General features: G+C 44.3%; 1 protein-coding gene across 5 annotated transcripts in view; it reads right to left on the reverse strand.

The window, feature by feature from the left end:
- Positions 1 to 22,967, reverse strand: part of TNC (tenascin C) — a 73,632-nt gene extending 50,665 nt beyond the window's left edge. For all 5 annotated transcript variants that reach the window (XM_041406909.1, XM_041406908.1, XM_041406907.1 and 2 more), the window contains exon 1: positions 22,799 to 22,967. The gene's annotated coding sequence lies outside the window, so the exon portion shown is untranslated. The remainder of the gene's footprint in view (positions 1 to 22,798) is intronic.
- Between the last annotated feature and the right edge of the window lie 623 nt (positions 22,968 to 23,590).

Raw genomic sequence — 23,590 nt, forward strand, 5'->3', positions numbered from 1 at the left:
GGACTGTATTTGAAGTGAGATTTTAGTCTTGAGCACTCCACTTGGGCTTTGCAAAGTGCTTGCCATGCAATTCCATGTGCTGCTATGCACCTTTTGCCCTAGGACAAGGTCATACAGCTAAAACTGGTGCCTGGCCTTCAAGTAGTCATTGAAGGGGCAGACTGCTTGACAGATGGATCACCAATGGAAAATGGAAAAAACTGGAGGCAGCTCTGCATCTCATTCTCACTGAATTTTAGTGAAAGTTGAGCATCCATTTCCTTATGGCTTCTGTAAATCCCAACCCACAGGAATACAGGCCTTGCCCAAACCAAGGAAATTGCACTTTTTTCTGCTGACCAATGTGAGCTGACAAATCACTTAATCATGGTAGAAACTTTAATGACTTCTTTAATATGCCTAAAAAATTACAAACCTGCTCTGGCAAGAGCCACTGTCACTGTCATCTTCACTACTGGTGAAAGCCACATGAACCCCAGGACTCTGAGTGGACACTTGCTGCATTAGAGGCAGCCAAACCTCTCAGCTCATAGATGAAACTGGAAGAATTAACATGTCTGGGCTGACATCCTTTTGAAGTTTCTGGAGAAACATCGTGGTGGTCTAGGAGCAGCATTCCTTGCCTGCTCTGTGACCCCTGTGCTTTGACACCTCCTGTGATGTCTGAGCTAATTCATCCCCATCAGGTGTTTCCCATCCCATCTGCCACCGGCCCAGCATGGTTAGCTGAGCTCCACTCCTGCATCTGACATCTACAAAACAAGACACCTTCCTCCAGTTCTTTATACATCAGCCATGGCCTTGGCAGGGAGAACAAAGAGGACATCCTTCTCTCCAACCCCAGCTCCTCAGACACATCCAAACAACAGCTCTGACCACAATCGACCACCCGGGAGCAGGAGAGAAATGAAGCCACAGCGACTGCCAGGCTCTGTTGTCTCTTCATTTTCCCTCCTCCTCCCTTCAGAGCAGCTCGTGTAGATTGTATTTTAAACCTACCTCTTGGAGAAATCCTCTTGATATTTTCTTTGCAGACATCAGCTTTTATTTTTAGAGGCACCTGAAAGTCTTGCAGCAAAGTTTGGCAAAAAATGACGGTTCCCAGCATGAGTTTGGCCTTGTGGTCTGTTAGAGGAGCTGGGTCATGTCTGACATCTCTCAGGTACTTTGAGAGGTTTGTATGACCCAGACTGTGTCTAGTTTTACAAATATTTTGTCTAACAGGGAACACCTATCATCCTAATGAGCTGTGCCCTCAGGTCTTCCTGCCACCCTGACTACAGAAATCCCGGACATGATGATGTGGATGATCTGCAAAATGTTCTGCTTGTCATGCAGGACAATAAATCTAGAGCTTGTGTTGTCCCCATCTGGACACTGGTACCTTCCCACCCTCCTTGGGCAAGAGCTTTGTCCTGCTCTCCTGCTCCCCAAGGCACAACCTCAATATAAATAAGAAAAAAAGTTGTTGTGGCCTCTCACACGTCTTAAATATCTGATTAAAAAACAGAGATTATGAACTGAGAAGCAAATTGTTAGCATCTCTGCAGTACCAGCTGGGGAAAAAGGAGATTCAGGTAAGATTTCTTACATGAACATTAACTTTAAAAGTTAGATTTTAACCAAAGAGCAGAAAAAGGCTGTTTCTAGAAAACACTCCTTAAAAACTTGATCACTGCCTGGTGATAGATTTAATATGTAGTGGAGGTAAGGTGGACTGTCAACAGCACAAAGGGAAGGAATAATTTTCATTTCCACTGCAGCCCTTTCATCTGAAGATCTGAAAGCATGTCACAGTCTGGCTGTAAAAAGCTGAAAAAATGTTATTAAAAAGGGTTATTTCTTTATTTAGACATCCTCCCTTCCCCTCACCCCCTCCCGGCATCAGAACTTTTTCAGGACCTTTCCGTTTAATTAGAAATTTGTTTCTTAATAGGAAATTTTCAATCAATCTTGAAAAAAATCCCCAGGAATCCTGACTCCTGGGGAATACTAAGAAAAGGCAATGCATGAATATTTCCCTTCCCCAAAGCCATATTTGCTGGAAAGCAGCAGGTGTGAGAAACTAAATTAATGTCTGCATACTTTAAAGTTCTGGTGTAGCACTTCAGTCTCTCCTGAACGTTCAGGAGTGGCACAATTGTGAGATGATTTGTGGGTATGCGGAATGATAAATATGCAGATGAGAGCCCTGTGCAATTTTAATCAAAACAGATTGCAGTAAGGAAGGAATGGAGGTGTTAAAAACTATCTCAGCTGTCCTTCCTAACGAAGGCAGAAGGCTGATTAGATTTGCTCAGACACCCTCTACATGTCATGACTTGGAAATTAGACATGAAAATGGCAGGGAAAAAAGAGAGGGGGGATAAAAAAAGGAAACAATTCCTGTCTAAGCAGATACTTCCTACATTTCAGCAGGAAGGGATCAAATATTGTCAGCACCATACTGGATTCAAGCACATCTTGTTACAATCTGGGTAAAATAGCAGCAGGCTGGATTGTGACAGGGAGGAAGAGTCAGCTGGAGAAGAGCCAAAGCCCTCACCAGGGAACACAACAAGGAGCATTTTGAGGTTTGTAAATTGCTAACCCCAAAACAGCTCTCTGTGATCTGTTAACTGCAGGAAGTTCACGTTTCCAGGGTTTCCACCAAGGTGTGATCCGTGTGCTCCCTGCAGCCTGGAGTGCCCAGCAGGACACGTGTGGAGGCACTGACACCACGTTATCACTGCCCCCCTCCTCAGCTACTGCCACAAAGACAAAAAATAATTATCTCCTGGGGATATTGATCTGACCTGGACCATTCCCTGTCTGCAGACATGGGGAATTGGGGCATTTTCTGCAAGGAATGCAAGCAGTGCTGTTCCACAGGACTCATAAATTGAGACCAGAGGGCATTTTCACAAGGCAAGGCCTCAGAAGATGCCAGCCCTCAAAGCCAGAGTGCTGGGCTGGTTTTACCAAGAGCCTGTGACTCCTGGGGCTCTGGGAATCTACTCCAGAAAAACTGGATTAAATCTAAAGCCAATTGAAATGCTCTCAAAGCAAGGGACTGGGGGGGGGGTGGGCCCTGGAAGTTTTGACGTGTCAGGCCAAAACATGAACAGCTCTGACTTCATCATCTTCCACTGCTGTTTCCACACATTCATAACGGCAGAAAATAATTTTCTTTCCATTCCCAATTCCAACAGGGTGAAGGAATCAGCAGGGATACTCAGTGCAGGTCAAACTACATTAAATCACAGTGGAGAGCAGAAATTCATAACAGTCCTAAGCCATCAGGCCTGAATCTTTTCAGCAGAAATGATCAAAGCCAAATTGTTGCCTTCCCCCCCCCCCCCCCCTTTATTTACATTTTATGCATTCTAAGGAGAGGAATTTTAAGGCAGCCGAATTTAGAGTAATTCAGAAAATCCATTGTGTTCCCCAAGGCTCCCAGAGAATGTGTGTGCAGAGAAGTGTGGCAATTGTTTCAACCCCAGTTAGACCCCACAGATATGAGCAGACCCTGAGGGTGTGCAGCTCCAAAGGGAAATTTTCATAATTCAGGAATTTTCTTCAAAGTCTTAAATCAGCTGCACAAAGAGGTGAAAAGAGCGTCATAACTTTCAAAGGGGACAGGAGGAAGCTGATTGCCTTTTTCTCAATTGTTCTAACAGACAAAGTGCAGAGCGATAAGCAGGAATCCATCCAGGTTCCAGGCTGAGGACTTACCTTGAATTTTTAGTCAAACAACTTCACTTCTACCTCCAAGGCCAGGTCACAAAGAATAAGCACCCTGCAAATGCTCTACAGTTTTCTAGATAAGAAATCCCACATCTGGGAAGCCCACACATAATTATAGATCCAGGCTCAGTGACCTCCCTTTAATAAATAGCAAAATGTGAAAGCCCTGAATAAAAAGCCTTTGCCATCCCACCTATGCCATATTTTCAGACTAAAGCTCTTCCTGGAAATGATAAAGGGAGACAAGCATTAACCAAATGATCTGGCTGGTGGTGGGAGTGCAATGAGAGTGAAAAAGACGGAAAAAGCAAGAAAGCATCCTCTGGAAAAACTCCATGGAGAAAGGGGCAGAGAGGAAACAAGTGGAAGGAAGTTTTAAAAGTCGTTTTTAACTAGAGGAGTTGAAATGTAGGGATACAAGTGACACAAATCCACTTTTTCTGTCACGGAAAGGACTCAGTGATGTTGACAGCCCCACAAGAGGAACCTCATGGCATCCACATGTGCTGGAGGAAGGCAAAGAGCCTCTTCTCTGAAAGCTTTTTGAAATATAATGGGTAAACAAAGCACACTCCTCCAATTAATATACAGAAAACTGGGACATGGAGAGGCTGACACTGAGACTCCCAAGCTCCCCAGGTGCCTCTGCCTTTTTACTGAGGTATTTTACCCACTGCAAGCCAGAGGAAGCTGATGCAGCTTTGCTGAGTCCCACCACAGTGGTCCAAACACCTCCCAGAAGGCATTTATGACTCTGAAAGCACATAAAAGCACATTTTCCTCTGGATGTGCCTGCCTTTGTGACTTGAATCCTTCTCATTCCAGGAGAAGCCAGCAGTTTGTGTTTGATGTGGGTGAGCAGCCACAGCTCAGGGCTCTGGATGCCCCCTGGAGCCACCTCTGTCCCATCTGCTGCTGGCACTGCACATTTCAGAGCAGTGGAACTCTGTGGGACTGAGGACAGACACGACCCAGAGCACTCTGAGTGCAGAGATGGGAACTGCTCTGCACAGCTAATTCAGGATTGACTCCTGAGCTGTCACAAATGACAGTTTTCAAGCCCAGAATGCATCCATCATCCATTCCAAGGGCTTTGCCCGTGCCACTGGAATTAGTCATAAGAACAATAGGAATTTTATATTATCTGAAATCCCATGAGAGGTCCTGTGATCACATTTATGCCTGAGACTCTTTTGAAGAACTGCAATTAAAACAATTCATGGGTACTTTTTGCCCTGTGCAGCCCCTGAGATCCTGCATTAAATATCACTCAGCTAAGCCTGAGCTCTTCACTCCAGCTCAGTTTTCACCTTTGGCTCTTAGATGACGTTCCTGTTTTGAGGAAGCTGTAGGGTCTCTGGTTCACAGATCCTACTGCACAGCATCGTGAAATAAATCAACTTGGATGCTTTTTAGCCTCCACCCATTCTACCTTGGCTGGAAGGCAGCACTGCCAGGGCTTTGCCAGGGCTGTTTTGGAAGGAATTTTAATTAATTGCTTTGTGTACCATTTAGAATTTAGCAAAGGCTCATATTTCAAAGCCATCAGCATGACAGTGTCACAAAGGGGAAGGAGAAATAATCCACTGAAGCCAACGTCCATAAAATGTGAAAGAGCTCTGGTAAATTCTGAATGATAAGCATAAAAGGAGACCCATGAGAGACTAAACCTTCTGTCGTACAGTGACTATTTTGAGGTAAATTAGCATGATTATTCCATTATAAACTACTTTTGTTTCAGAAGTTTTGTCCTCTTAGCCATGGAAAATCTCTCCAGGTCTATCCTTGTTAAGGATCTCAGAGAGAGAACAGAATTTTCCAAACTAAACAATGAGTTTGGCTCTTTTACAAAGCAGAGTAAAAATTCAGGGATTGGAGGTGGTCTTATTCCAGTATCAGTGGCACCTTTGATCAATGAAATATTGAATATATTGAGCAAGTCTCATGAATTAAATGAAAAGCAGAGATACAGCTGGGAGAAAATGACTGCTGAAAACATGCAATAATTAAAGGGAAGTGAAAGATTATGTGATGCAATAACAGGATATGGAACCCAGCAATCAAGAGGTGCCTTCCAGTTTCTGGGTCCTACAGGCTCTGCTGATTTATGTTTCTTAGGAATTACCTGGCTGATGATGAGAAAAGCAAAGGAATCCTGCCTGAACATACCATTGCTATTGCTATTCCATGAGGAGAAAAGCAGCAAGAGCTCAGGGGAGAGCCAGGAATGTGGGAATGGCACCAAGCTGGGACTTGGGAGAGCTGAGATCATCCCTCAGCTCTGCCATTTCAGCCCAGTAATTTCTCACCCTGATTTCTAATAAGTCTAAACAAAGTACAAATAACTAAGCTTCCTAATTCTATGTTTGCAGCTAGAAAAGTTGCTCTAGAAAGATTCCTCAGTTACCCCAATGAAAAGGCTTCTTCTGCCCTCAATATTTCTGCATAAACTCTATTATGCTCTTCATGCTAGAATGTCTTAATTATTTTAATATATCACCTGGATCAGAGGTAGCCCCAAGGGTGTTAAATAAGAGGAGCCAAGTATCTACAGATCTTAATAAGGTTTAATCACAGCCACCCTCTAAGTAGGTCACAGGTGGGGACAAGATTGATGGTGAAAAGGACAAAGGAGAACTTTGCAAATGGTACAGGCTGGCAGGAGCAGAGCTGCTCTGACACCATCAATGTGGTGTTTAGGGCAGTACTTACTCTTAAGGCAAATTTATTTGCAGAATAAACTCAAACCTTGAGGCTTTGCAACACCTCTCTCCAACAGGTATCCCAAGCACGATGAAGAATTCACATTTACAGGAGCAGAGCCAAGGAAATGGCATCTGCTGAGCCCTGTGATATCCAGCTTGCCTTGGCTCGTGTCAGAGCCTTGCAGCTATTCAAGCTGTTTAAACGGGAAGCATCCAATGTGGCATTATGTAATAATTATGTATAGGCAGCCAGCCTCAGGAAAAGACCACGCTAAAAACAGGAATCCAAAGCTCTTAACTAATTTTTGGTACCACCAGATTTAATAAAATCATCTGTGTTAAAAATGAGTGAAGGTAATTGCTGAGTGACTTAGAAGCATGGTGCAGAATTAATCAGACCACACTCGTAATGTGGTGTTTAATCTTTCATGTAATTTGCTGCTAAATGTGCATAATTAGAAACAAATAAATGATACATCTCAGTATGAGCCACAGATGTGCTGCCTTCCAGCATGGTTATGAGCTCCTGACTAGGGATAATGACCCAAGCAGGTCTCCAGCTTGGGACTTGACAGTGATGCCTCAGGTTTTAGCTTTTATTATTTTCAAGTTCTGTGCTGCTTTAGTGTCTGGGTCTGGGCTTCATATGAGGGGATGGTGAGCTCTGCACAGAGTAGGGAGACAAAACAATTCCTTCTCCAGCTGGGGACCAAGGACAAATGATCCAAATCTCAGCTCTAAGAGCACAAACACCGTGGGCTGGAGAGAGAAAAACAAGCAGGATGGGACTGCATGGGCTAAAGCTGGAATTGGACAATGAACTGCAATCTGCAAATGGAGCAGAACTGATCACAGTGAGGGACCCCGTGAGTACTTGTGCATTTTGGGACCATTTTGGTTCATCTTGGGTGCAGCCAGCCCTGGCTGGGCTCTTGTGCTGCCCAAGGTGGATCCATGGAGGCCTTTTAATAAATCCCTGCTTTATTCTTTAGCTCAGTCTGGTCTCTGTTCTAGGGCAGCCTTCACAAGGTATCAACAGGATTTTGCCTTTTCGTTCATTTTACTTCAAGAACTGCAGGAGTCTTTCCTGCATTTCCCTGGAGACCTTGTCTAGCAAAAGTGTGCTGGGGTGGGGAGCTGCTCACCACGTCCTCCTCCTCATCACAGGGGTAACAGGAGCTAACTCTTGAACCCAGACTGAGATCCCAAAGCAGCTGGCTGGAAACCCACCAGCAGGGATGACATCCTTGATGTCCTTGGCATATTGGTGCTGACCAGTAATAGGTGCTAAAGGCCTTGAGAGGACCAAGACAGCACAATGCTGATGTTGCATTCACATTCCCTGGAAAAATCCCTTCGCCCAGGAAATTTCTCCTGGCAAGCTGAGAAACCTCAGAGAAAAAGAAAAACAATTCTTATCTCATTTGCTGCTCCTGTGTTGTGCTCATGTGGAATGTGTTTGCAGGTTGTTTACCCACAGCTGATTGTTTCATTGGGTTCTGCTGTGAGTTGTTTTCCCTCTTTGGCCAATCAGGGCCAAGCTGTGTCAGGACTCTGGAGAGAGTCACGAGTTTTCATTATTATCTTTTTAGCCTTCTGTAAGTATCCTTTCTGTATTCTTTAGTATAGTTTAGTATTCTTTAATATAATATAGTATCATAAAATAATAAATTAGCCTTCTGAGAACATGGAGTCAGATTCATCATTCCTTCCTGCCACAAAAGTCTCTGCAAATACAATATGGTGTCTCTTCTCATCCATCAGGGAGGTATTTGTGCCACCTTTTAGCAGAGGGGGAGTTTGGGGAGCGCTGTGTGTGACCCCCAGAGCCACTCCCAGCTGCCAGGGCTCTGAGCATCCAACAAAACCCCAACACACAAAGGGAGCTGGGAGTGAAAACCAGCCCTACTCCATGAGTGCATCCCTGTGCAGGGCTGGCTGCTCCCGCAGGGCAGCGGCCCAAAGGCAGCTCCAGCCAGCAGGGCTGCTTGGGAGCAGAAAATCTGAATTTCCATACGTGTTTCATCCCAGCCACTGAGGAGGACATTGACAAAGTGTATGCCCAGCCAAGGGGAGGTGGATAAAGCACTTCCCTGCAAAGGTTTATTTTGGGTATGCTGAAGGCTGAATTCCTGTGCTGGAGTAATCCTGCGGATGACGTCATGTGTTCCCTGAAGGGGCTGCTTTGTAGCGCATGTTAGTTAGCAACGCTTTTTCTCTTATCAAGCATCTGATTAAACTCACAAAAGAAGGGTCTTTAAAAAACAGGCTCAGGCAGAATTTAGAAGTGATAAATACATTGAATTTGGGGTTTTTTTTGGTTTGTTTGTTTTGGTAAATTTTTTATTATTATTATATTTTTAATTTTGCCCAACAGGAAAAGCAGAGAGGAATAAGATGGGAAAAGGGGATAAGACACTGATTCTTTGTTCTGAGATGACAGAGCAAAGATCTTAATCTATTTTCAAGATTTCTACAGAGGCAGCCCTGTGGCAGACACCAGTTACACCATCCATGTGGTAAATGTCACCTGGGAGAGTCACAATGCAGCACCCAAAGAGCACAAACCATCCCACACCTCTCCTTGTGGAGTGACCCAGTACCCACCTTCTGCAGCAGTGAAACCCTTCACATACTGGGCTTTTGATCCATTTTGGAGGAGGTAAACTGAAATTTGACTCCAATTTTTATTTGACTTGAAGAAAGGCTTGGCTGGTTTGCACTCTCTGTAAGCACTCAAGGATATTTATAAATTATATCTACTGTACTTATTAGAATTACTGTATTTCAAATAAGTTATTTGGTGGCATCAGTGGTCCCCTATATTAGAAGAAAATATTTCTCTTTGTTCCTCTCATTTTGTATAATTTCATTCAGTCTTTCCCTCCATTGTCCTCTCCATTGGATGTCCAGAAAAAAAAAAAAGTGTAAAAGTTGCCTCTATAAAAGAACTGGAGCCAACTGATGATAAATTAACAGGTACAACTACTTGAAAGATTTTCACAACACATATTTGGTCATTGAAATTTTAATTTTTAATTTGATTCTGAAGACTCAGCAAGAAGGAAACTAAGAGGGACTCAGCAGCATTTCAGGACTTCCTATTCTTGAGGAAAAAATTCCCTGACAAATCTTTTTTTGCAAATCTTTGAAACCAGTAATGGCTTGCTTTGAACCAAATGGCCTGTTGGAAAGAATACCAACCTCAATCATTTCTTCAAAGGATTCCTGCTCCTTTTTCTAACAAAAGCTGGAGCAGCCTGGCCTTCAATTACTAAGTGAAAATTTATCAAAGTGAACCCACAGTGCTCGTGCTCTCCTGCACCCCAGGACAGAAAAAAGAGAATTAATCTCATGTTCACTCCCACCTCTAAAAGCTCAGAGTTGTGCCCATCGGGGAGTAAAACCTGTCAGTGCATCTCAAACACCAAACTGAATTTTCAGGCAGCAAAATACTTCTAAAATCATGGTCCAGGAGCCAGAGGGCTCCTTATTGCTGGCTGCTCTGCCCAATTACCTTCAGCTTGTTACCATCTCCAAGCACAGGGAGTCTCCTTTTCCCAAGACAAATTCTGCTTGTTATCCACCAAAGGGTTGTAACTATGGACAAATAACACTCTCCTGCCCCCCAAGATGTTTGGCTGGGAGTCAGTTTGGCTCAAGATGTAAAACAAACAGCTTGGAAGAGAAGAGAGCAGAGCTGGGGAGGGGGAGCAGAGGAGACAGACACTGAGATTTCTCAGGTTTGGGATTTGATGGTGCTGCTCTGGTGTCTTAGACAACTCCACTTCCCCTTTGCCTCCACAACATGTTAGACCAGCTGGTGGATTTGACCTGTTGGCACAGCAGGGATTCACAGCAGCTAAAAATATGTCTCTGTATTATGTTTTTAAAAATCCTGGTTTTGTTGGAGGAAAAAAAAAGGGATAAGACTATGCAAAAAGGATGCTGCTGAATGAGTACAAGGGAATAATGCAGCCTGGAGTAGGTTGGCTGAAGTAATGTCTCACTCGTGGTTTATGTTGCTCTTTCTTGGAGGTGCAAAGCCCAGGAAATGAAAAAGCTGCATCTATAAAAAGCAAAGGGTTTTTCTTACAAATTAGATCTATTCCCTTTAGGATGTGAAGAGATGAAACTCTAAGTGCTGAGCTGGAAAAGCCAAAAAAATGCTCATTTGGAGTAATTTTAATTTTTAGAATATATTTCAGCTAACAGTGGCACACCTGTGGGCATGATTTTGATCCTGGTTCTCATGCAGCATAAGGAAAAGAGCAAATTCCTTCTGGATTTGTCCTGCAGGGACCTGTGGAAGGTGATGGACAGGAGAGGGGGCGCAGAGCTCACCTGTGCTTTACCACAGGTAAACCCTTGGTTTGGCTCTGTGACCTTGGCTGTGACCTTTCTGCAGAAATAAAATCTCCTTTATGAACCTGGGAGTACAAATTGCCAGTATGGTTTACCAGGGAGTCTCCTGAATGATGGGGAAATCTAAACTGGGATAAAGTTTGAGGTGAACCAATAGGGCAGCCAAGGAATATGTTCACTTTGGAATTAGAGTTTAGTGGAATGGTGAGGAACAGAATTAAGGTGTCTTTGCAAAGTGGGAATGAACAGGTCTCCCAGTGAATGGATTTCCCAGGCTTGGAAAAACTACATCTCAACAATAAAAGTTGAGACAAAACCTTCCTGACTGAGGGTCTGCCATCCCCAAATCTTTTCCATAACAAGAGAAATGGACCCATGGAATTGCCACAAAACCTTGTGTTCTCAGCAGAGATTCCAGACAGTGCCCACAACCCTGGGGTTAAAGGTGTGGCCCCATGGCTGGGACTGAGGACTGAAACTCAGGCATCCTGCTCTGAAATGATTTCATAAATCATCTGCTGGGCCTCTGGTAAAACCTCACAGGGACAATGTGTGTCCCTGTGAATTAACTATTCCAAGGACCTCACAGGAAAGGTGCTGTTAAATCCTCATTTCCATAATTAAACATCTTCCTGAGGAGTGCTGTAAAATTGTCAGAAAATATATCATTAAAAAGCAAAGAGCTTGAGTGTTACCCCTGCAGTGTAGGAGAGAAAGGGAAATCTGCAGAGCTGCCCCAGCCCTGGCCCAGCACAGGGAGGAGCTGGAGCTGCTGGAGAGATCCAGAGGAGGCACCAGGGGATCAGAGGATGGAGCAGCTCTGCTGGGAGGGAAGGCTGGCACAGCTGGGATTGTTCACCTGGAGAGGAGAAGCTTTGGGCAAGTACAGCTTTCCAGGTCCTGAAAGACCCAACAAGAAAGATGGAGAGAGACTTTTTACAAGGGCTTGGAGTGCCAGGACAAGGGGAATGGGTTTAGACTGACAAAGAGCAGGGATAGATGGGATATTGGGAAGGAATTCTTCCCCATGAAGGTGGGCAGGCCCTGGCACAGGGTGCCCAGAGCAGCTGTGGCTGCCCCTGGATCCCTGGAAGTGCCCAAGACCAGTCTGGACAGGGCTTGGAGCAGCCTGAGGCAGTGGAAATTGTTCCTGCCCATGTCTGGGGTGGTAGAATGGGATGAGTTTTAAGGTGCCTTTCAAACCAAGCCATTCTGTCACTGTTTAATTATCTGAAATCTTTTGCTATGAAGAAGAAAATCTGACCAGATGTGCAGCACAAATGCACAGAGCCACAGGACAGCCTGAAATTCTGGGGTAACAATAGAAAACTGCAGCCTTACTCTGAAGCCAAGAGGTTGTGCCAGGCCAATTACCAGAATGAGAAGATGAATCCATGGAAATAAATTGTAAGGTTACCAAAACCCACAGAGAAAGACACCAGAGAATTTGAGAAAAATCTGCAGCTGACCCAAAATGCATGGGTCCAGCTCATTCTCTTACATCAGTTGAAGGTTCTTTCATCTCTGGAAATTTTATGGTATCTGAGGGATCATTCTCACACATGTGCACAATCCTCCTGCACCTTGGTGTGCCAATGTTTGCTGCTGTTACACAACCCAAGTGATTCACCCCTGTGCCTGGGAAGTGCAGGAGAATCCTTCATCCAGCTCTGACCACAGAAGGAATTTTACAGCAGCCACAAGAAACAGCCTGGTTGTTTTATAGAGCAGATCATTCAAATGTGTTGCATATAAAGTAAGAAAAAATAGAAACAGAATTACAAGAGGTAACCAAGGGAGAACTCACACCAAACCCAGCTGGTCTAACTCACAGGGACTGGGATGAGGCACAAGTTAACAGGGAATTCAGTCTGCCCTTGGAGCTTGGTTTTTTGTTAAGGGCTCGGACACTTGAGCATCAATTTCTGGAAACGGGAGCTCAGAAAAGAGAAACAAAACAAGCAGGTCAGTGGGGTGCTCTGGAGCTGCATTCAGGCTCCTGGCAGGGGGCACAGCAATCAGCCAAGTGGAGCAATTTGCTATAAACTCGGGAGAGGGGGAAGAAAAGCCATCTGCTAAATACTTTTTTCTCACATCTGCAAAGCAACCTCTGTTCTTGCTGTAGCTGTCAGGAGGGGAAGAAAAAGGCCATGGCAGATACAGCCTGGACAAAAACTGTGGATTAGAAACAGCAGGGCACACCAGAGATGGGAACAGCAAAGGCAACAAAGGATTCAGAAAAACTGGCGCCGTTCTAAAAACAGAAGCAGAGCTGTGGAAATGGGTCACATCCAAGGGACTCGTGGAAAGCAGAGTGGATGGGTCACACCTCCCTTGTGCCTGGTTTTTAATCACCTGGCTATCATGACCAGACACATGTTCTTAGTGAAGGTACTGCAAAGGAAATATCTTTCTCATACCTTTGCATGTGGGTTTGAGTTCAGAGCAGCAATTCTTGGCATTTCTGCTGAAAATGTTTTCCACCCTAGGACTGATTTAGAAATATAAAGAATTACTCGATCCTTCACTGTTCTACGAAACATGTATACTACTAATTTTATAGCTGGATAAACAAATCAGGAGCATATGAAGGCCACATTTATAAAAGGAGGGTATGCTGTGTCTTCCTTTTCTTTCATATGAAGTTACAAGCTGAGCGTTTTCAAAACCAGGGTTGCAGAAACACCTGGTTTCTGCCTGAACCTCCTGTCTGCATTTCCAGCACAGGAGTGACTTTTACCCACCCCTCTCAGAGGACACAAGCAGAACTCTAGGCTGCTGAGCAGGGAATTGAATGCAGACCATGGCAGAGCTGCCACAGACACAGAAGCCTCGATTAGTGCCTTTTCCAATATTAAAAAAAACCCCTTTCACAGCAAAAGCAGCTCCTGTGCATAACCTCCCAGCAGAAACCACTGCTGCCTCTTAAGTACGTCCTGTACCTTTTAATAAAGCCTTTGCTAATAGCAAAAGCATTCACTTGGGCTCTTGGCTTTTCCCTGCTCGCAGCAAAGACGCAGAGCTGGAAAAGATCGACCGTTTTCTAAACTTGTCTTTGGAAAGTCTCTCTGCCAAGTTACACTTTGTCAGGAGCTCATTATTTTCTGGAGGTTTCACTTTGAAATACTTTGAGGGCTTTGCTGATGCAGTTTCAGACCATGAGGTTCGTGTGCTTGCTCACATGAATCACAGCAACTCTTGTTCCTTCCACACACACAGCTCTGCTTCATTTCCAGGCCCTTCTCCATGATGTTGCTTCCAAAACCACCTATAAATTTTCCAGAGCCCATTTCACAAAGTTCTAGGTGGTTTTGGGATGAGATGGGAAGAACAGAAATTCAAGACTTCTGAATTTTCTTCCCACTCCTTTCATGCCAAGCAGGAGTTGCTGAGAACAAAGGAGCAGCCAGTCCTGGAGATGGGAACTTGGCCAATATAATTTTTCTCATGAGTTCATGATTTAGGTATCAAACATCACCTTTTTTACTGATAATGAGAGGTCCTACTTTATTTCCTAAATGAGCCACCAATAATTTTGATAAATATAATAACAATAGGTAAAGGAATAGCTGATCTGCTATAAAAAAACAGATGCCAAATTAATACATTTACCAGAAATACTGGTGAAATCTGTGCAATAGAAATAAGGATCATTGATAAGAATCATAAACTACTGACATAGTAAACAAATACATAGTGAATAGGCACTGAGACAGCACTGCTTTGTACAGCACCTCTGAGGAAGCTGTTTTTCAAATTTCTCCTGGAGGTCAGGAGCAAGAGATGAGCCAAAATTCTGCTCCACACACCCAACCCCACACTTTTCCATATTTAAAATCATTTTAGCTGAAAGAATGTCACGTACAGAAGCAAGAGAGGTGGAATTCTTCTCTTTTAACAGCTTTGCTGTAAGTAAGAGCACGAACAATTTACATTTATATTGGTCTGGAATAACAGAAAGTATTTAATTGTATGGATTGCTGCAGATGATATTGGTCAGCAGGCAGCGGAGTACTTTCAGAATCCATTATGAATATTTGCATCTGCTTTATAATTTTACTTTGATTTAACCACATACTAATTCAACCACTAAAAATTATTCAGAACTCAGCCATAAAAGCCTGCACTATTCCTAGGGACCAGAATTATAATTTCTGTCATTAGCAGACCTCGGGCATGGTTTTAAAAGGAGCTGAGGGAACAGATGGGTAACCCTTCACCAGGCAGCTCCTTGCTTTTAAGCCAATTACGAGTTTCCCTGGGCAGCTTTTCCTCCCTGCTGGAGCTCCTCTGTCCTTGGTACTAGCACCTCAAACACACAGGAATGTGCACATTTTTCTAACTCACAAGACCACAGAAGGAGTTCCTTGAAATCTGACTTCCAGTAATCGCCCCCAGGCTGCAGATCTGCCTGGCCTAGTTCTGTCACATGTGGTAGCATCAAGAATTTGCATCTTTGGCAACCCAGGGAAGGGTAGAAAACTCAAGAGTAGAGCAAAACACTTCATGAAGAGAAGATGGAATGAAATCAACCATGGCTTGGCAAGGCAAAATGAAATATAAATGAGAGGCACAAGATATGAAACAAATTGAGTGCGAGGCGTTTGGAAAAAGAGAGGAGGCTGCTTCTGAAAAGTCCAGTCTGGGGTTGTTTTGCAGTGCTCTGATGTAAAGCAGAGGCACTTATGTAATGTAATGGAAATTACAGCCATAAACACAGCCCTGAGCAGTGATTAGTGACTGAACTCGGACAAAAATCTGCACTGCTGCCTCAAATGTCAACAAACTGGGCACTGCCACATTAATGGGAGGCTTGAGAGACCTCCACCAGCTCTGACCTCGTTCTCTTAACCCACAGTGACTTGAGCCCTGCCTGTGCTGAAGCCTTGGCTGGCAGCAATTTGAGCCGTGGGATGGTGAAAGGAGGGACATGGAGCTCAATTATCCAGCACCAGATCCCCAGTGAAATCAATGCCATTGTGTCACATGAGAATTTGGCTGGCAGCCCCTGAAGTCTGCCCAGGAGAAACCCATCCCCTCAGCAGGGCAGGCTGGAGGGGCCAGGGGACAATGCAGGCAAAGAAGGGCATGGAAAATGCTCTGTGGGTTTTAATTTCCCCTCTGGCAGCCTGGGTTTGGCCCTGTGCTGCTCCATGACCTATATGAGCACAGACCAAACTGGAGCAGCCCAAGGCATCCTCTGCACAAAGATGTCATCAAGGCAATGGGTGTTCTATGGATATCCAACACCCTGCACCAAAGGGAATTCAATATTGCTTCTGTCAGCAGCAAAACTCTCTCCCAGGTGGAGCTTGACACCACAAACTCAATTTTTAGTTAAATTAATTAATTTATTTTTAGTTGAATTAATTAATTTAATTTTTAGTTCAATTGAGGACCCCCTTTTTTCAGCTTATTACTGGGATATTAGGATACAGGATTACAGGATATATAGGGCATGAATAACACAGAGAGGCTGTGGATTCCCCATCCCTGGAATAGTTCGAGATCAGGGATCAGAACAACCAAAAATGTGTCCCTGCCACATGGCTGGTGGTAATAAACTGAATTTCCTTGTTTCTGACAGCAACCCTGGCAAATCCCAATGTGCTCTTGCTAAGAAAAATAAACAATATATGAGGTAACAGCCAGAGAATGACAAATAAAGCAACAAATAATGCTGATGTGTTTGAGAATGGCACTCTCTGGGTGTAGCAGGCTTTCCATCAAGCCTGGAGCTGCAGCACTTGAAGTGCAGGCTCCCTGTGATTGACTTGCTAACCTGTAAAGTGGCTAAGTCGACATCATAATTAACACTTGGCAGTGAAAATATAAATTCCCTGGCTTGTAGGTGGTATATCCTCCTCTAAACACTCCACTTGGCCACCAAACTGGAAAAATAGATAGGACATTCATAAGGAGCGCTCGCCATGAGAAATGCCAGCAGGTTTTTTTTTTTTTTTCCTGGAAACTGTTTACATGGCCAAAATCCTTCAGTAAGAAAAATGATCTGAGAACTTTCCCTTCATATGTATCCCGTTCTCCCGTGCCTTGTGGCCCACAGTGTGCAGCATTCATCGGGAGTCAGCCCTGAATTACTGTGCTACAAGCAATGCAGGAGGGAAGTACAAGCCACAAGCAAAGGGAAAATATGCATTACACTGGCTCTGGCCAAGAGGAATGGGCTGCCTGCAGATCACAAGCTACCTTTATATCTTTCTTGGCATAGACCTTTGTCCCGCAGCACAGAGAAGCTATTTAGGAGGATTCAGCAGACCCAAAAGAGGCTGGCCTTCCAAAGGAACCAGGAGAGACAAAGAGCCAGTGCAAAGTGGCCACTGAGCTCCTTTTGAGAGGCCAACAAATGGCTCCTGACAAGGAGAAATCCTGAGGAGGGAGATAACCACCAAGGGTTGGTGCTGAAGTGCTCAGCACACACTGAGAGTGACCCTTTCCTGTCCAAATAAAGGATTTTCATCACAGCAAAGAGGCACAAAACCACTGTCCCCAGAGTCCTCAGCCCACAGCCTCTCTCACCTGCATCCTGTGCCTGACATAAACCCCAAACTGACCAACAAAATCTGCCTCTTTCCAGGTCTTTTGATTTCTTGGCAAGGGAAAGTGAATGTATGTCTCGGAAATAAAGCTTTTTTTAGCCCTTTTCCAGCCTTTCCTTAATGGTGGAAATAACTCTTTAGCCAGTTCTGCTGGGCACACAGGGAAAGGATCTCAGTTTGATTTTCATGGATAAGAAGAAATTTATGTTCCCTTTTAGCTTTGTGCTGCCAGCATGGTGGAAAAGAAGATAAATTTAAAGAAGTATCAAGACTGTTTTAGATTAATATTCGGGTAAATATCCTAATTCCGTAACAAAATGAGCATTTGCAATTTTAGGCTTATGAGCTTAGCAAGTTCTGGTGCATGTTGGGCAGAGTTAAAGCCAAAATCATTATAATGGAATTTCCCCAGGCTCTCAGTTTCAGCCTCCTGGGAGGCTCCTGGCCAATATCTATCCACACATAGTCAATGCTCCAGCCTGCCATGGGAAGAGGCAGCCACTACAATAGACCTTTGTTGAGCCCAGGATTCAAGCAAGCACTTTAGGAAAAATCTGTATTTAAGGTTTCTGTCCTACCACCCCACACTTTCTCCTCAATTGCTGAAGAGAATATGTTTTCTGAGCATGAAACAATATCATTTTTGTGGGGAGTTTGGAAAGCGAGCGCTTGTATGAATCGAAGAAAAGCTTCCTTTCTGTGGCCTGTGCGGGGCTGGGCTGGGGAAAGGGCTTTCTGTGTGAGTAATCTTTCAAAGTAGGAAGCAGAGCTCCCCCATTGCTCGGGAAGAATGGACCTCCAGTGGGCTAATATGTGATGGATGACTGAATGCAAACTTGGCAGCGTTGCCCTCCGCTCCCCAAAGAATACAAAATGCCACTGCCTATTCGGGCACCGGGACTCTCCCCTTGGAAGTGCTGAAAACTTGGCACCATCCCACCTTGGTTTAATTGAAACTGCAGACAATTAAGGATGGGAGCTTGGAGAAATTTCTTGCGACCAGATCAGCTCAGGATGGATTTGTCTTGGGTGATTGGCTCATGCATAAGCCAAACAAGGACATAAATGGGGAGTTATTTCCCACTGACTCCACAGCCTGAGCAGCAAAATCTCACATTTGTTTAGGAGGGGTGTGTTGGGAGGTATACCTTATATTAAGATGTATTATTCAAATTCTACATCTGGATATGCTCTCTGAAGCTATAGGTGGAGGTTTTCTGATGCTATTTGGTCAGCAACAGAACAGGCACCATATAGGAGAGAGAAATGATGCATTTAGAAATCCAGAAAAATCTTACATTAAGGACAATTCTCATTATAAGGGCACATCCATCATTCATTCAAAGCTGAAAAGTAACACAAAATCATTCAAACTTTGTCATTTTAGCAGAAGGATCCCCATCTATTCCTCTTTTCAATGCCCAGACACTTCCTGCAGGCTCCAGAGCCACCTCTTCTCAGGCAGGATCCCACTGACTCCTCCTCCCAATCTGCCCATTCCACACCACGGAGTTACATCATGCACTCAGGGATTTCAGGGGCTGGAACCATGCCCAGTCTCTGACTTTTCCCACATGTGGAAGGCTTTTAACTCCAGCTCTGACTAGCCAGAGGGTCAGACGCACGAGTGGACAGCGGGCACTGAGGGAGAGGAGATTTCACACTTGTAGAAACCCTGAGCTTGGTGGAAACTGCAACAACTCAAGATTGTCCCTCAGAGTTCTTAATTTCTCTGCTTTCCAGCAGTCCCCTTCCTCAAAGAACTTATTTCCTTTTTCTCTTTACTATGCAAATAATTTTTTGGGGAGTAGCTAATAATAGGAATTGCAGGTTCTCTGTGGCAGAAAGCATAATTTATTAAACCTCTTCACTCCTCATACAGTGAGGCTCTAAAATGCTGGAGCAATTATTACAACATCAACAAAGTAAAGACATGGACAACAAGTCTTCTTTAATATCAAGCAGTTTAATGAACTAAATTGCATCTTAAAAACTCATAAGCAATCTGTACACATTCATAATTTTGAGCTCATGACCTCAGATTATTGTGTTTCCTGTCCAGAACTCATTAGTTACTAATCCTATAATTGCTTGCAGTTTTGAAGATTTCTGAGCCTGGTAGATGACAAAATATTAACTTATTTCACTTTGATTCCTGTCTTCCTTAGTTTCCCACTTCAGCAACAATGATTTTTTTCTGCAATATGACATCAGCAGCTTCCTTAAACCACTAAGGGCAGCAGCTATTACATTTTACAGTAGTTTCAGTCTGCAGTTTGTAACCACAGGGTTAGATCAGAGCTCAGTCTTTGAGCAGGGTGTGCTAAACTCACACCAGTAATTAAGTCTGAGAAAGCACACGTTGGTAAATCAGAGCCCAGTTTCAAAGCCCTGTATCTCAAACTGACACAGTTCAAAACAAGTTCCTTTTATTATTGGAAAGCTGAGATTTCGAACTTTCCAGGGATGTAAATCATCCACTCCTAAGCCTGGAATTTTATGAGCCACTAGACCTTAAAACTGTCAGTGGCCCTTCAGCTTAGCAGACTGTGATGGCACGAGGCCAAGGAGGAATTTATCAAGTCACAGGCTTCAAATTAGAGTAATTATTTAAGTACTGTGGATTTCTCCTGCCACAGAGGTAGGACAGGTGGATGTGTAGCTGATAACCAAGCAGACACCACACTCTGCATTAATCTTCCTTCCAAAGGTAATATTCCTCCAGGACACCAGGGATACAGGACTGGATGGGAACTGTTTCTCCCTCACATCTACTTGCACCACACACCCACTGTCTAACCCAGGACAATTAAATGCCATCAGCACCACTTAAACCTCCAGACACAACCTCCAAGGCTGGGTAGACAGAAGCACTGTGGTGTTGTACCAGGAAAGCAACACAGAACTGGCCAAGCTGGTTTTCCAAATTGTTTTGCCGGGGGGACGAAAGGGTTAAAGCTCTGGCTCCAAAGCAGCATCACTGTTTCACAGACACTTCTGCTTTTTAGTTCTGCCTGACTCTTGAAAAGGATGAGAGTCCCAAAATGCACAGACCCTGCCATTTAATCTCATTTTCTTATCAAAAAGTGAGACAATGCTCAAGAACAAACTTTGACAGTCTCTTTATAGCAAGACAGAACATCTTCACCATGAATAGTCTTTGGCTTTTTTTAGATATTTTATAAAAAGCACTAATATCACTAATATGAGGAAAAGCTGAATGTCAAATACCTTTAGAAATGATGTTAGAGCAACATGATAGTTAAGTTTGAGTGAATACTGAGGAGAAATGATTCAGTTTTAAAGAGCTGGGATAATAAAAGAGGATGCCTTTCAAAAAATCTCCAGCTAACAGTTACTCAGAGTTTGTGGAGCACATTTTAGCCTGTGTTTAAGGATTTTCCCAGAAAGTTCTAACACCATTAAGCATCACTATTTCAACAGGAGATTTGGGTCTGGTTGTTTGTCTTTTCCATGTGCCCATGACCACTGTCAGTGATTTCTGTAGCAGAACTGCTTTCTCTCCAGATGAGACCTGACATTCTCATCTGCAGGCTGGGGGCTTTGCAGCAGATCCTTTGGCTCTTCCAGGGCTCTGGAAACACTGATAAAGTAACTGTAGTGACAGGATTAAGGGCTGGGACTTGCAAAGAAATTTCTCTGGGCTGAAAGGAGCCAGAAGATAAAATTAATAAGCAGAAAATATGGGAAGTGAATAGCAGTTTGGTATTTGGGAGAGTGAGTGTGACTGGGTCAGTGATGGGAGGCACAGCCCTTGTCACTCCTGTCCCATCGCTCTGCTCAGCCCAGGAGCAAATCCTTTCCTGGGCACGGGGCAGCACCTGCACTGGGAACACCCTGACAGCTCTTCCTGCTGCTCCCCAAATTCCCTGCCAGGGAAGCTGAGCTGCAGACAGACCAGTTATCTTTTGGCTAAGCACTTTCACCTGGTCAAACTTATTCAGATTCAATTTGCCCCTGCGTTCCCAACAACCCAAAGCCATTGCATTTCTGCAAATTTCCCTAGGATTCAAAGGATGGTCCCTAATCCCCATTGTCCACCTCATTTTTGGACTCCAGCACCCCTAAACTGAACAACCTGGTCTAGTGGTGGTCCTGCCCATGGCTGGACCTTGATGATCTCCAAGGTCCCTTTCAACCCAAACCATTCCATGATTTCACAGCTTTAAAAGGCAAATGCACAAACCCAGCACAATTAAACAACCCCCACATGTCACATGAATCAGAAAGTGTGTAAAATGAATTCCCAATATGTAATATGGTCTTAAAAAATTACACCAGGAGAGAAAACCAAATGAAACAGCTGGACAGCAAGGCTTTTACTCAGACCATAGAATCACTTCTACCTCATTGTCTTCTGTTTTCTCATGAGGAAAAACTTTTATAAATGTTTTTATTGTGCTTTTTAATTTTATATTTCCACTGTGCAGCACAACACATCACCATCATTTCAGTCTGAATATTCCTTTCCATAGTATGAGACAGACTTTTCAGAAGTTCAGATTAACTGCCAAAAACTCTCTGTCCTGGTAGCCAGACAGAAAATCAGGCAGGAAAAACTCTGCAAAGGTGATGTAACACAAAGTCTTGAGTGAGTGAGTTTAGCTCCTAAATGAATCTAAGTGTGTTCACCTTCTCCCAGCCAGCTTCTCCTTTTTAAGCCAATTTGAGCCTCGCTGGTAAGTGCAGACACAGTCATGCAGAAAATCTCAGTGCACCAGGGAGCAAGGAGCTGAGACATGGAGCAAGTGCCTCTGTTTTTCCATGAGGATGGAGAATTTCACCCTCCCGCTCCCAGAACCCACCCAGCAAAGCAGGAGTAATAAAATACCAGTTGAATCTTCCTTTGTGCTTTGCTCCCCACTGCAGGCTAATATTACCAGACTTTTAAAAGAAACTGGAGCCCAGTGGGAGCAGGGAGGAAGGTGACAAAGGCTTTGGTGCAAAATAAAAAAAATGTGGGGACAGCAAATGACCAGCAGGAAGGGCCTGGCTCTCATCAGGTCACAGACAGGAGCACAAGAAGAGTTGTGCTTGGGAGGGTTAAAACCTGCGAGTGGATTTAGTCTGGTTCTCGAGGTGAGGCTGGGGGAAACATGTACAGCACTCCAGGAGCCAAGAGGAAATCCCAAATCTGCTTTCCTACCCTGCCTGTCAATCTGGGCTCTGTGTGGATGTCCAGCACCCAGCCAGCTCCTGCTCCATTCATTCACTGGGTCGGGTGGATGTCATCGAGACATTTCTGACATTATTGCACTGGACAATGCAGACAGACTTTGAGGCAGGCATGCTCCAATCCCAGATGATTCCCTAACAGCATCCCTGACCATTGACCTGGCAGTCACAGCCACGAGGGCAATGCCCGGGGTCACTGCAAACTTGTGTGCGAGAGGACTTCTTAATTCAGGGAGGAAGCAGACTTACCTTAGAGACTCTGACAGAGCTTAGATCCCGCTGTGAGCAGCCTCCATGAAATAAATACGGTGTTCAAAGCCAGCTGGGCTCTCCTGACTCAGTTGCCGTCCTGTCAAAACTCGGCGAAGTTGCGTTGTCCGGTGCCGTGTGCGAGCGCAAGGCAGCAAGCTTTGACAGCAAGGCAAACTGGTCAGAGCAGCCAGATTCTGCTGGGTTTATATAGCTGAGCTGCAAATCCTGATCCTTGGCTCGTTCCACTGTAATAGGATGCCTGAAGGCATTTTTTTTTTTCAGTTTTGCTTTAAAGGAACAGCCTCTCTCTCTCTCTCTCTCTCTCTCTCTGGCGTGGCTTCTGAAAGGCGCGCACACACTCACACACTCACGCTGTCATCCACAGGCACACAGACACAAAAAATTTGCATGCAATTTATGGCTAAAGAAGGAAACCCCCTGAACCATTCAAAAAGAAAGTCAGCTCAGGGCAAATGACTCAGAAAGCAGAATAGTTTCCCTACAGCATCAGTGGAGTGCATTATCAGGAGTTTTAATCCCCTCACCCCCATTATTTGAACGTTGTGAAATAGCAGTAAGCTTACGTGAAATCAGGGGAATGACAAGCAGGGTTTAAATTCTAGGGACTCCTACAGAAATTAATGGGTTTAATGTCAGTGCAAAGAGACCCCCACTCCACTGGAATCAACTGCAAAATTCAGATTTACACAAACAGAGGATCTGGCATATTCCCATTTTTTCAAGCTGTGATCTCTTTTTCATCCTTTTGCCCTCCTGCTCTGAAGAGCT

This window comes from Onychostruthus taczanowskii, unplaced genomic scaffold (assembly GCF_017590055.1).
Source record: "Onychostruthus taczanowskii isolate IOZ18803 unplaced genomic scaffold, ASM1759005v1 scaffold25, whole genome shotgun sequence".
Taxonomy (NCBI): domain Eukaryota; kingdom Metazoa; phylum Chordata; class Aves; order Passeriformes; family Passeridae; genus Onychostruthus; species Onychostruthus taczanowskii.